Genomic DNA, 15,436 nt, shown 5'->3' on the forward strand with positions numbered 1-15,436 from the left:
AGAGGTTTATTATAAGAAATTGACTCACAGGATTATGGAGGCTGAGAAGTCCCAAGATCTGCAGTTGGCAAGCTGAAGGCTCAAGACACCTGATGTATAGTTTTAGTCCAAAGGTCTGAGAACCAGAGCACACGTGGCATAAGTGCCAGTCTGAAAGCTGGCAGGCTGGAGACCCAAGAAGAGTCAATGTTTCAGTTCAAGTTTGAAGGCAGGAAAAGACCAATGTCCCAACTCAAATAGTCAAAGCAGGAGGAGTTCCCTCTTACTCAGCCTTTCTCTTCTAGTCAAGTCTTCACCTAACTGGATCAGGCCTACCCACACTGGGGAGGGCACTCTGCTTTACTCAGCCTAAGGATTCAAACGTTAATCTCATCCAGAAACAGCCTCACAGATACACCAGAATATTGTTTGGTCAAATGTCTGGGCATCCTGCAGCCCAGTCACATTCACACATAAAATTAACTGTCACAACTCCAGCCCCTGTTTGTTTTATCTCCTGGAAAGTGTGAACAGGCAGAAGAAAAGGAGGGAAAATGTAACACTGGTCTTTTAGGGCCTGGAGAAACAGAGAATACCCTGTCTCACCCTTTAACAAGAATGATATCAATCAGTGTAGGTATAGTGAAGACTGGGTAGGAGCAGGGGTTACTTCTGGGGATGTTTTGTATCCCAAACACAAGTAATTCTTCTAATTTTTACTATTTCTTGATTGATTCTTATTTTCTCAATTGGACTTAAAGTTCTCTTAGGGCAAGAACTGCCCCCCGCAACCATACCTTCCCCGCCCCACCCCCTCGAACGCACACACCCCATCCACCCAAGGCTGAGCTGACTAAATGCTGAATAATTCACAGACAATGCCCCTAGGTCTCAAGAGCGTTGTTACCTGAAACATCTGTTGTGCTCTCTAAGGAAGAATAGTTTCCTTCTTTTAGAATAGTCTAGAACTCTATTCTATCGAGGGTGTATAAAATATTTAAAGACCCTAAAACAGCTAATTTCTAAGATAAGGAATAAAATGAAAGCCACAAATGCATCGCAAAAGCAATCCTTCCTTAAATGAGGTCTCACATCTCATCACAGTGATTCATACAGAATAGTGTCTAAACCTGGATCGCTACACCAGGAGCAGAAATTCAAACAAGCTCACAAGAAATTCAAATGCATTATTTGTGAGATAAGTATTACCTATTTTAGCAAAGGAAGAAGCGTTTAACCAAAATACATGATTACACTTGATTATATTGAATATTAATCTAAACAAACCCTAATTTTAATAACTTTACATTTTTCTTGCTGAAGTAAGGAAGAATGTGTAGATACATGGCATACATGCCATTTTAAAAATTACCATGACCATATAGCTTTAATTTTTTCATCTTATTTTTGACATGGCTGTATTTTTAAATCCCTAATCAAAACAAGGACATTGAGATGACACTTCTATTCCATGCCTTTTAGATATTATACATTGAAAAAGTTAAGTATTGAAGCCACTCTACAGGTGACTCTGCTCTGTATTTAGCAGAAGAAAAATTATTTGGAAAAATGAAGTTGAGGGCCCTCAGCTTGGGAAGTTACCAAGTGAAATGTTTATGTTCCTGTTCAAAAACAGAAAATCAAAGACTTTGGATTCTGTGTGAAGCATAAGTCTCAGAGTAACTCAGTGCCTCCAAAATCACATCTGGGCACTTAAATTTTAAGAGCTTAAAAGGAAGTCATGTGGAAATTCTTCTGAATGGAGTCATAGACACTTGGTTTCCGAGGAGTGATCTTTGATCAGCGCAGGTAGACGTTACTAAGAACTTGGAATGATGGGGTATAAACATCATGTTCTGACCCCCTTCTGGGAGCAGGATCATGTCTACACTGTATCACTGGGCAGTGGGATGACATGCATGGGGAAGAATGGGACTCTGATCCCAAATGGCCAATGTTAGAAAGTGTCCCTCTATTCTGACTCAGGCTGTCCCTTGACCATCAGCCCTGACTGGTCTCCTACAGGCCTGACCTCACTCTCTATTGGCCGCCCTCTGTCCACCCAGAGCTGACCTCAGTGAGTCCATCCTGAAGCTGGCCTGCATACACTCTTCTTGCTGGACGGTCTGCTCTTAGGAGGCTCTGATGACCTCAGCAGCAGTCCTCTGCTGGAGGGTCTTAGCCCTTCCTGACAGTGCAGTGCCCCACTATGGATGGGAATTTGGAGTACTGTTTTGTCAAGAAAAAAGCTGAATTAAAGGCCTTCCTTGCTTCCCTATTTTCCCCACATAATGACATGGATACTGCCCCACAGCAGCCTGAGATTGCCCACATCAGTGCACTTGGGCATTTCCTGGCCCCTTCTTGATGTGGCTGAGTTTGTGGTCACAGGAAAACAAAAAGAAATGAAATAACACTCTACAGCACTCCCTGTGGTTGGTTCCCTTCTTGCTGCTCGCATCCAAAGAGCTTTGCTAAATGAAAAATCCCAGAACATTAGGCTTTGATGGGACTCTTGAGATTTTATTAACTCTCTAAGTTTATAATTTAGAATACTGAAACCAAGAGAGAGAAATTTTCTAAAGTTGGAATGCTAGCGACCGGCTGAGCTGGCCCTGGAATCCTGGTCTGGGTGATTCCCTGCCCAGTGTTCCCTCTACTCCAAAGGCTGCACCTTCAAAGAGTTGTTGCCTTAAAAGCATCATCAAACCAACTTTGAACATTCACATTCTTAATGAGCAAGGTACTGGCCGAAATGTCGCTTTGCTCAAGGACTTGAGAACTGTTCTGTGGTCTCTCCACTAGGTAATTTGCTCAGAGAAGTGCTTTGTCTTCCAACAGATGGAGAGATGGATGACTGATGTCCAGGCTGGGGGCAAAGCATCTACAGGTACTGCTTATGCAAAACGAGAGTAGGCAGAAACCTCTAGCTTATTTTTCACCTCCTTCCCCTTTCAAATAACTATATTTGTATTTCTAATACATGAAACAGTTAACTCTGTAGAAGGAGAGTTAGAGACGGTACCTAATCCCAGCTTGATGCAATTACTTTAACATGAATTTAAAATAAAATTAAAGTTAACAGTTTAAACTGATGTTTGAGGGTTTTAAAAAGATTTAGTTTCCTTTGGAACCACTGTGTTATTTGATCCAGTACAATCTTTTTGAGCATAACATCTTTACCCAAGTACCATTACTACTAGATTATGCCCATAGGTTGAGTTACAAATGTCTAAAAATCTTAAAATTATTAAGCTCAGATTAGAGTGTTCAAAGACTACAGTGTTATTTTAGTCTCCTGCCATATCCTCCATTTACTATAAACTTGTTATATTGGCATTCAAATAAAATGTCATAAAGCAAGTATGTAAGAAGGTGTTTGGGGTTTGTTTCAGGCTTCTGCGAGCCAAGTTTGCATGGCAACCAAGACGTATAACAGAAACATTCAAATGGTCTTCATAAAAAGAAATGCAGAGCAGAGCTCAAGAGTGGGCAACTTGTAAGTTGGGGCAGACTATCAAAGCTGGTCAGAGCAATGACTGAGGGTCTAGGTAGGGACAGCATGTCACCCAATATTGTCTCAACAGTAGGTATCCCAAGTCCCTCTTTGCTGTGGCTGCCAAGTGCTAATGCATTGGAGGCAAGCCTCTAGAGATGCAGCTGCATGGAATTTGCAGATGTTACAGTTGAAAGGACCCTTAGACGCCATGTTAACCAAACCCCTTGCTTTACAGGAGAGAAAATGGAGATCCACAGCTGTGATTTGTTCCCAATCACAGAGGTCTGCTTGTCTACTCGTAGCAGAGGCACAGAAATATGCTCTTACCCGTTTTCTCTGTTTTAGTGGATTCTCTTTTGTTTTCCTTATAACTGAATTTGCATTAAAAAGGCAAGTGTGGGGACTTCCCTGGTGGCGCAGTGGTTAAGAATCCGCCTGCCAATGCAGGGGACACAGGTTCACGCCCTGGTCTGGGTGCTTCCACGTGCTGGGGAGCAACTAAGCCCGTGCACCACAACTACTGAGCCTGCGCTCTAGAGCCTGTGAGCCACAACTACTGAAGCCCGCGTGCCTAGAGCCCGTGCTCTGCAACAAGAGAAGCCACCGCAATGAGAAGCCCGTGCACCGCAACGAAGAGTAGCCCCCGCTCGCCGCAACTAGAGAAAAGCCCGCGAGCAGCAACGAAGACCCAACGCAGCCAAAAATAAACAAAAAATTTTAAAAAGCCAGTGTGGATACAAAAGGCTTGCATTTGGACATTGCCTAGATGGTTTTGGTGACAGAGCCAGCAGGATCTCTTCTACCCACCAAACTGGCCTGCTCCTTCTTCAACTGCAGACACTGATATCCACCACCCTAGTTTCTATTCCCGTAATCAAAAGTACATATTGGCGTCCCTCTTTACTCTTAGCTTGTTAAGAACCCTGGTAAAGTATATTTGTCATGAAGCTGCAAATCCAGATGGCTCTGCAGCACAATGGAGTGGAAGGTCTCGTAACTGACGTTCTTTTAACCACTTGACCAGTTTAATGAACACCCTTCATTTCCTGTTTTCATTTGTAATTTTCACCAATCTTTAATTACGGAAAATGTTAAACGCATTCAAAAGCAAACCGAAAAGTATAATGAACTCCCAAGTGTCCCTAGAAGTAGGATTGCTGAATCAAAGGTTTCATGCACATGTAATCATGCTGGATATCACCAATTCCTCCTCTCCGTGGGGCTAATTTACATCCCCATCAACAACGACATGAGAGTGCCAATCTCCCCAGCCTCAACAACTGCGTATGTTGTCAGTAATTGGGATTTTGGCCAATATAATACGTGAGAAATGGCATATTTCCCTGTAGCTTGAGTATGCATTTTCTTACAATGAGTGAGGTTAAACATTTTTCCGTATGGGTTACGAACCATTTGTATTTCTTTTCTGTGAACTGTGTGCTCATACTTCTAGACGATTTTTCTATAGGGTTGTTAAAATTTTTATTTTCTCTTTCAGCTGTTCTTTCTATATTATGTTAATCAATATAAAATTGCTATTTTTGAACACTGACAAGTGAAGATTTTTGCGTGGTTGAACCCTAGCATTAGGTATATAATCCTTGTGTGATATGTGGCCAATATTTGTTTACTGTCTTTTTTACTTTTCTTATTATTGTCAAGCAAATTATTTTTAAAAATTTTAAGTAATCAAACTAATTTTTTTTCCTTATTGCTTATTGCTGTTGGATTTTGAGTTATCTCTAGCAAAGTTTTCCCCATGGACATAATATAAGGAATTTACCCTCTCTCCTTTTAGTGCTTATCATGGTTTCATTTTTAAAATTTTTACATTTTAAATACCTGGTCATTTTAAATATTATCCTGATAATTTATCCTAGCATACGGGGTAAGGAATATATCCAATTTTATCTCTAACCATGTCACTATCCAGTTATCTCACCACCACTTATTAAAGAGTCCATCCTTCCCCTCCCCAATTTGAGATGCCACCTCTATCATATACTAAATTAAAAAAAAATATTTCTGGAGTTTTAATGTCTTTCTACTGGTCTGCCTATTCATGCACCAGTGTTATACTGCATAATATGTTTCAAATATTTAGTAGGCTAACTTCCTGCATTGCTTCTTTTTTTTAGGGGTTTCCTTACATTCTTCCTTATTTATTCCCCCAAATGAATTTTATAATCAACTCATCTAGTTCTAGGAAAAAATTTAGTGATTCTCATTTTTCCAGGTTTATTGAGGAATAATTGACAAATAAAGTTGTATAAAGTGTATAACAGGATGATGTGATATACACATACATTGTGAAATGATTTCCACAATCAAGCTAATTGACACATCCATCACCTAACACAGTTAACTCTTTTGTCTAAGTTGAAATCTTAGGCCATGCATTGGCATGGTTTATCTAAGTGAAACAATAGGAATTCCAATTAGTGAACCCATATTTTAACTAAAAAGATTTGGCCTTCTATTAAAAGACTGATGACTAAATATATTGTGTCAGCTTGTGTTTTCCAAAGATGGCCACAAAAATATCTCCCATCCCACACGCTCTTTTGTACAATAGGACCTTGTCACTTCTCCATCAAGAAGTGGAGCCTGTGTCCCCTCCCCCTGAACTTGGGTGGACCTTTGCAACTGCCTCATGGACCTCCACTGAAGGATTTTCATTCTGTAATTGAAGTATCACTGCAATTGTTCCCTACTTCATACATAAAGATTGCTAATTTGGGGACTTCTCCGGCGGCGCAGTGGTTAAGAATCTGCCTGCCAATGCAAGGGACATGGGTTCTACCCCTGGTTTGGAAGGATCCCACATGCCACAGAGCAACTAGGCCCGTGCGCCACAATTACTGAGCCTGCGTCCTAGAGCCTGTGAGCCACAACTACTGAGCCCATGTGCCGCAACTACTGAAGCCTACGCGCCGCAACAAAGAGTAGCCCCCGCTCGCCGCAACTAGAGAAAGCCCACGCGCAGCAACGAAGACCCAACGCAGCCAAAAATAAATAAATAAATAAATTTATTTTTTAAAAAAAAGATTGCTAATTTTATAGAAAGGAAGTTTTCTTGAGAAAATATTCTGATTGATAGTAACTAGTCACTTTTTGTAAGTTAACTGCACATTTTCTCTAACATAATTTTTTTCAGCCCTACATACAGTAACACTGAGGAATATGGAGATGCAGAAAAAAGATGAGTATGCTTAAACCAGATATTTTCAGAGAATTACAACAATCATAGAAAGGAAGACTAGAGGCCACTGAAAGATTAAGATGTAAGTTTCCAAGCGTCTACATGGTTTTGTTTGGTGCAGCTAAGAGCCTGACATTTAAAAAAAAAAACATAAAAACTAAATAAAACATTTTCTGGGGTTTGCCATTGTGGTGATCCTTACCTGAAGTGGAGAGGAAAGCAAGGACATCATCATCTACAATAGGCTTGCCACAGAAAATACAGGACACCAGTTAAATGGGAATTTCAGATAAACACAAAATGTTTTTAGTGTATTCCAAATCTTATATAGGACATACTAAAAATATTTTTTGTTTATCTGAAATTCAAATTTAACTAGGTGCCTTAAATGTTTTTATTTTTTTATTGAGTAATAATTCATATGACATGAAATTCACCAATTAAAGTATAAAATTTAAGGGTTTTTAGTATATTCACAGAGTTATACAATTATTACCATAGTCCGTGTTTTGACCACTGTCATCGCTCCAAAAGGAAACGAGTACCTATTAGCAGTTACCTGACATCCGTGCACCCAGCCCGAGGTACCACTGATCTATGTTTCGTCTCTATACACTTGCCTAGCTGGACATTTCATATAATTGAATCATATAATCCACAGTGCATCCTGTATTTTTATTTTCTACATCTGACAGCCCTCGCCCAGATCCAATTGCCTAGAGCAATGAAGAGTAATTTTAACCAAAGAGAATATAAAGGGAAAGTAGATTCGCGGCAGCCGATAGGGAAAGTGGCACATGGAGAACCTGGAGGTGCTTCTCCTCACCACATTGCGTCTCTTACCATAGGCACCAAAGCCAAGTGCAGCCAGTCACTCTGGCTAGTTTAAGGACAAACATTCTTTCCTAAAGGAAACCCACAGCAACTCTAGGAGAGCCAGAGAATCAGACCAGCTGCTTTGTAGCCTAGAACGACACCCAGGCACATCACAGAACAGCTTGCAACGGGAATCTCATCACCTCTGTGTCCAGGTGCTGTGGGGCACCCCACAGACCCTGCACCAGGGATGCTGTTGCTAGGACCTCTGCCATCACTGCATCTGAAAGCCTTGTGTCTCCACTGGGCTCTACTAGCCTCCCAGTCCAGGAAGAGATTCCACACTGGACTTCCTCTTCATCAGCATGCAAAAGATGGGGCAAAAACGGATTTCAAGAACAAGTCCATCTCTAATTCTTGCAGCCTGGGTGGTGAGTACAATCGACGGCAACTGGGGTCCCATTCCTGTGCCCTGGCTGCATGAAGACTAGAAAAGTTAGTTTTTAGCTCCTACCTTGGGGAGGCAGGACCCATAATGTGGGAAAAATACCAAACTACGAGAGAGACTTTCTAAAGATTCAGGGCCACCATAAATATGACATGGATCCACCACGACCACATTGACCATCTTTTTTCCCTGCTTTGCTTGGGAAGATGTTGAAATGACTGCTGGCACCAGAAAGGTGAAGTTGGGTAAGAGAATGATGCCAGGCAACTCTCTGAAGCAGAGGATCCAGGGCCCTTGGAAGTGAGAAAACATCTGCGGCCCAAGAATACTGGGACATTTATGATGCCTATAGTTCCTAGACACTCTTATTTTTGGAATCTCCACCTCAGTATAACAAATGTATTAAAATTCACCCACATGCCCTATTAAATATAAATGTTGCCCATACATTTTTTGGAAATTCCTTCATAATTTTCCTTTTAAAACTATTTTTGTTTCAGGTAGTTTATTACATTTAAAAATTATAATAATTAATTCACAAGGATCACACAAGCTCGGGAATTCTTACAAAATAAGAAAATTGAACATACAATTCCTTTCAAGGATTATTTTTACTAATATCAAATTTAACAATGAAAACATTTGCCATCATGTGACATTTTCCAGACATCCATTAACAAACCATTACTTTTGATCTTTCAGTTTTCTGTTTGTCCTTTGGATACAAATAATAATTTCATGCTTCAACCTTTTACAAGGAGCATTGAAACGCTTAGTGGCTAAAACAACACTGGGAGGATATTCCTATATAAAATTATCTGTGGGATGTGTTGGATAGTTAAACAAAATGCAAGATGAGAGAATAGCATCAACTGCAAACCAAGGCTACAGATAGTCCTGGATGAGGCTTTTCTCAAATGGCTGACCCCCTTTCTCCCTCCTCTGGTCTTTGGATACAGAAAACCCCATCTGGACTGTACCTTCAAGGGCAAAGACAATTCTTAGCCAAGATGGAAAGGGACTTGAAGGGAGTTTACTCACATTGCGTCAATAAAAAGGAAAATAAGGGCTAGAAAGAGATGCCCACGTTAAGCCTGAGAAAGGTTGGAAGAAGCTTGCAAATACACTGTAGAAATAGATGAGGATAAGTTGATGATAACAGATGAGAGAAAAAAGGGACACCACACGCAAAAGAAAGACAAAAGATACAGTCAAGATGATCTCAGAGATGAGATGTTCAAACAACAGAATGAGATGAAAAGGGAGTTTTTAGAGCTAAAACAAACCAAGGACCAAAACATCACTTAACACTAATTAATTATATATTCTATATCACAGAAAATATAATTAATTAGAAACAGATTGTAACAGAGTTGACTACCTAAAACTGAATTGCTGGCACATAGGAAAGGATTGAAATAATCTTAATGAATATGGAGGGGGAAAAAGGATTAAGATACTAAAGCAATTAGTAATGGGGTGGTATGGTCTGATCTAAAGATGACTGGAGTCTCTGAAGTGAAGAATCCCATAAATAAAACAATATACTGAAGTCCTAATACATAAAAAATTCAAAGAATTGAGGAAATATTGAGTCTATGGACTGGAAGTCACATTATCTGTGAAGAAAAACAAATACAGAACAACTGAATCTATGCCATCGCCAACTGAGGTAATGGATTTCATGGAAGCATCAAAAACTAGAAACATAAGATAACAGAATTCAAAGAAACAAATATATGTGTGTGTATGTATATTATATTTATATTATACTAATACATGTAAATAAAACAATCTATTAAAGTTTTATAGATTGGGTCACAAAAACTAAACCCAAACATATATTGCATACAAAAGAAGCCTCTAAAACAGATTACAGAAATACTAAAAGGATAAACAAAAGCACAGTATGGAAACACTACACCCAAGTTATAAAGGAATTCTCCCATGTTTTTGTCTATACTTGTATAGTTTCATTTTTTTACATTTAGGTTTCTGATTCATTTGAAACTACTCGTGTATGTGGTGAAAATGGATCTCGTTTTATGTTTTTATAAATGACTCTCCAATTTTCCCAACAACATGATATAAAAAGTTCACCTTTGCCCCAGTGATCCCAGGAACCACCATTATCATATTCTAGATTACAATACGTAGCATACGTGGTTCCATTTATTTCTGGACTTTCTATTCTTGCCATTGATTTTTATGTCTATTCATGCACAATTACCATACTGCTTTAATCATCAAGGTTTTGTAATATGTTTAGATATCTGGAGGACTAGTCCCCTCTCATAACTCTTCCTTTTCACTGCTTTCCTAGTTATTTTGCATGTGTGTTTTTTCACACAAATTTTGGTATCAACTTGCCTAGTTCTAGACAAGGCTGATTGGGATTACATCCATTTTATAGATTAATTTAGAAAGAACTAAAATCTTGATGCCATCGAGATGTTCTGAGCAAAAACAAGCAATATCTTTCCATTTACTCAAGACTACTTTTGTATCTTTCAGGCGCTATTACAGCTTTTTAAATACATGATTTGAACACTTCTTCCCAAATCTATTTCTAAGTATTTCATAATTTTTGCTGTTATTATAGACGGTTTTTCTCCTTCATTATATCTTGTAGCTGGTTATTATTTATACGTGTGAAATTTACTGAATTCTTTAGATAACAAAGCATCTCAGAACACAGTGTGCTGAGTTCTATCCTACACCTACACCATCCCCATTACTTCATGAGTTGGTAATTATCATCACTGAGTCCACGTGGGGAAAGAGTTGATGGAGCTAGAGTTCCAGGTTAGGGCACAGGACTGGCTCAGCAGTCCTGGTCATATCAATCTCTACAACCCAGAGGAAGGCACATGTGGCGATGGTAAGCTATGATCTTTGATTGTATACTATCTGACCTGCTTCTCAGAGGATATGAAGTCCAAGAGTATTCTTCTCAATGCATCAGTACTAAAATGTCATTAGCATAAACTTAGCCTGGACTTTGTTCTATGGAACTCTTTGACATTTTAACATCAGTGAAGTTTCCTGTATTGGCTTCCTATTGCTGGTGTAACTACCATCAATTTAGAGGTTTACAGCCACACACATTCATTCCTGTATTCTATATATAGATTAGAAAGTTCAACATGGGTCTCACTGGCTTAAGATCAAGGTGTCCATAGGGCTGCATTCCTTCTGGAGGTTTCAGGAGAGAACCCACTTCTTTCCCCTTTTCAGATCCTAGAGGCCACCTATATTCCTTAGCTCATGGCCCCTTCCTCTGTCTTCAAAGCCATCACTCCAGCCGTTGGTTTTGTGTTTACATTTCCTATTTCTGACTTTGAAGCTTTTGCTTCCCTGTTATAAAGACCCTGGTAATTACACTGGGTCCACCCAGATAGTACAGCATAATCTCCTCATATCAAGGTCCTTAATTCAGTTACACCTGCAAAGTTCCTTTTGCCACGTAAGGAAACATATTCACAGGTTCTGGGAATTAGAATGTGGATATCTTTGGGGGCCATCATTCTGTCCACCATATTTTTTGTATGAATTTTTTCTATAATTTCATGGTTGTTGGACTATCTAGGTAAAGTGTTTAGATCCCTACTGGGAAGCAAAGGAGTGTAGGAAAGAACCCAGACTTGAGTCTGATAGGCCTAGATTTGAGCCCTGACTCTGCCTGACTAGCTGTGTGACCCTGTGGAAGTTAATTTTTTTAAGCCTCATTTTCTTCATCTACAAAATTAAATACATAATAACTGTGTCTACTTCTTAAGGTTGATGAAAGAAATAAATGAATTGAAAATGTAAAATATTTAACTCAATGCCTGGCACATAGTAAGCACTCAAAATCTGTTAGCTGTGGCCTACTGACACTTCAAGAAACAAAATGACTTTTAATGGTGCTGCATTGATAGCCTATTCAACTTATTTGGCCTTTTTTGGATTTCAAATAAGTAAACCAATTTTTCGATAACCCAAACTGGTCCCTGGCTTTACCAGTCAAAAAAGGGCATACCATCCAAGAATCGGTTTATCGACACCGGCACACACGCACCCCCCTACCTCCCTGCCCTCAGGAGTGTCATAAATTATTCCAGCGGGTTGGTGAGCTCTGCTGTCCTAAGGCAGCACATGAATAACTAAGCTGCATGGCACTGACTTATTGAAATTGCTGTACTCAGCATTTCAAGTATTTGTTATGCACTCCTTTAACTATACAAGGAATCATTTAATCGTTACATCTAACCATATTCTAATCTGTTCTAGACCCTGTCCACCTCCCAATAACTATTCTCCTGGGGCAGCACGCTATCAAATAGAGAGACTTTTCATGGTGTGGTCCCAGCTTTTGTTACTCTGTTTTGCAAGTTGAGCTTAGCAAGTCTGTCTGCCAAGGTACCGGCTCCTACATCTGCAATTATAATTGAATCCACACAGTTAGATTTAATCACACAACCTCATATAATACATTGGTTGTCATAGCTTTCCGCTACTTTAAGCATATTTAGTTTACAAGCTACTGTATTTCTAGTGACTATTTGGGGCAGAGGATTTTATTGGTATCTACTACAATGTCTTCCTTCCAATTTGATTTAGTTGATGTGTATGCACATTTGCAAATCCAAGCAAAAGAGACAAGTTAGAGTGGTTTTATCTTCATAGCATTTAAACTCTTCCTGGTTCAATTTTTTTTATTCAGTAAGAGACTTTGAAGGGATTAGCCATAACCTAATCCCTTCTTGACTTACACATAAGACAGACTTGTCCATTATCCGACTCTTAGTGATTCCAGAATTAAATTAGAATGTGGATATCTATTATCTATTAATACAGATGAACTCTATTAATACAGATGACATATCAGATAGAAGATCTGTTAATTCTGTGTACCATCATAATTATTATAAATTCTTTTTAGACATATATTTTTGTCCTGATCAGCATTCTCCCAGGATATTTTATTTGGTTAGAACTTAGTAATGGAGTAAAACTCAATTAAGCAAATAGTTATTGAAGGCCATTTCATGGTACCATGATCCTCTAGTTTGCCTAAGGATTCCCAACAAACCATCCTGATAATTTTTCTCATTGAGTTGGGTTGGCATACAGTAAAGATGCTAGCTTGGTACAATGGACTCAGTTGGTCAGAAGACCATTTCAGTGTAGCAGCAGAGCTAATTCCTAGCCTGCCTCACTCATCTTCCTAAGCCATAGCCCCCACTGTATATCTCATCTCCCTTTTCATCTTCCGTAAGCCACTCAGTTTAGTGGTTTGGACCTGCTTCCTGGATGAGCCTCCATTTCTGCCTCCTGCTCCCATTCGAATCCAATGTCCACTTGTCCAGTAAGGGCTTTCCTCCACTGGAACAGGAACTCCCAGCTCAGAGATGTTACTATTTGCTCCCTCTTCCTCATTTGGATTGTTTTCCATGCATCTAGTCAGCAAGTTTGACAGCGGCATTTATTTTGATGTCCCCAGAAACCCAATAAAACTCAGATAACATCCTGTGCAGACTGCAAACCTGGTCTTATTTCCAGTGAGGATAGATGAACCCTGCAGAGACTCTTATGAGCAGTAGGGACTTAAAGTGACCCCAGAGCCTCCAAAGGCTCAGTACAGACCTTGAATATATTCTTTTATTTTCATCTTGGTTTTTTCTACATTCTGTATCCTGACTTGGAGGCAAGCAAGGTGCTATACATCCCCTTAATAGCACTTCAAAACTGACTTAACCTTTCAGTATGACTCAATAGAAGAAATGCTTAAAGCATCTGTGTTAAAGTGTTAATGCTAAAGATATTTTAAAAATACAAAAATAAAGGAAGGTCATATTCATACCTGATTTCAATTGAACTGGAAAGTGTAAAAGTTACTATGGATACTATTTAGGTAAAAAGAGAAATATAATAATCATGCCATACACAAATACAGAACATTGAAAGATGAAAACCATCATTCAAATTCAATAGCAAATATAATTGGGACAAGACTTCTGTAAGAAAAAGGAAGTTGCTGGTTGTATTTAAAACGCACAAGCAACTATCTATTGCTTATGTGAGATACAGTTAAAGTTCTGGGACCTACAAAGAATCCAAGTGAATGTGTGGCCAGAGATCAGTTATAACTGTGTGCATGTAGACGATGTCGATCTGGTAGATGTGGAAGTAGATACAGTTACACATAAAGATCCAGCTATTCACATAGACAGAGAAGCTGATGGTTTTCTCTGGGAATGAATAAAATCCATAGCAAAATACTTGCAGAGAGACAATCATGGCCAAAGACATGCTAAGAACATGCGCACTCAGTGTTTGTCCTCTTACTGCCACAAGGAAATGAAACTGAGGAGGAATGTGACAAGTAAGCCTTCCTGAAGTTTGTTGTCAGGCAAGAGTGATGCCTGTTCACCAGTAACTACGGTACTAATCTATGCACTTTGGGTTAACATAGGTAACAAGAAGCAGAGACCTGCTAGTAATTTCCCAGTGGTTCAGATTCCAGGATTTTCTGTGATGGAAAGAGATGTTTGGTGATCCGGGGTATCAAGCAAAGATACACAAACAGCCTCTGACGGCAGATATAGCCACCAGAACTTCCCTAAATCGTTACTAAACAGTATTTTAAAGATTTCACAGAAAACATTGTAAACGCTATTACTAACTTCTATAACACTGACTACATTGTCAAAAATACAGGATTGTTTTTCCACCAGGTAATAAATCACACAACAAAATTATAAAACTTCACTGTCTAAAAACTTCATTTTGGTTTGACAAAGCAATTAGTATTCTTTCTGAAGTTGAGGTCAACATGTGAAAATGTTGTCTGATTCTGTAAACCAAGATGACAGACTGAATATACTGTGCATACCTTCCAAAAACCTAGAAGAGAGAGAGGGCACATCACGTGGAGTTGCTCAGAGGTTGTTCAGAACGGACTGCCAGCCTCTATTGTAGTCATAGGTGGGGATCCGTTTTCAAAGGAAGTAAAGGATGGTCTGCTGACATGACTATCTCCAATATTTTAACTGGAGACGCGTTCGTATGGGTCTAGACATGTAACTATGTCTTCATTGTCTACTAAAGCCAGTTTTGCTTTAGTGCAGCTAGGATATTGAAGAGATGTCTTTGAATCAATAAAAGTGTCTAAAGGTGAGCATGGGGAAAATGAAACCATTTGCACCAGTTAACAAAAATACTTGATCCAACTGCCAACCTCTCACTTAGCATTAAGCATTTGGACCACGAAGCCTTTGCCCATTGTTTCTTTTTCCGGCATTCTTCCCCAAGGTTTGCACAGGCTCTCTGATATATCATCTGCATGTCTACACAGGTTCCTGGGTGAGCTATCATGAGGAATTTGGGGTATGGGTACAAAGTGGACAAATTCTGCCTGTCCATCAGCTGAGACCAAATGTGATGGTTTGCCATTTTCACACGTGTTGAACTTAGCATTTCTGACAGCTGAAGAAACCTTGGTACCTGT

Source organism: Grampus griseus (assembly GCF_964374135.1).
Source record: "Grampus griseus genome assembly, chromosome: 15".
Lineage (NCBI taxonomy): Eukaryota > Metazoa > Chordata > Mammalia > Artiodactyla > Delphinidae > Grampus > Grampus griseus.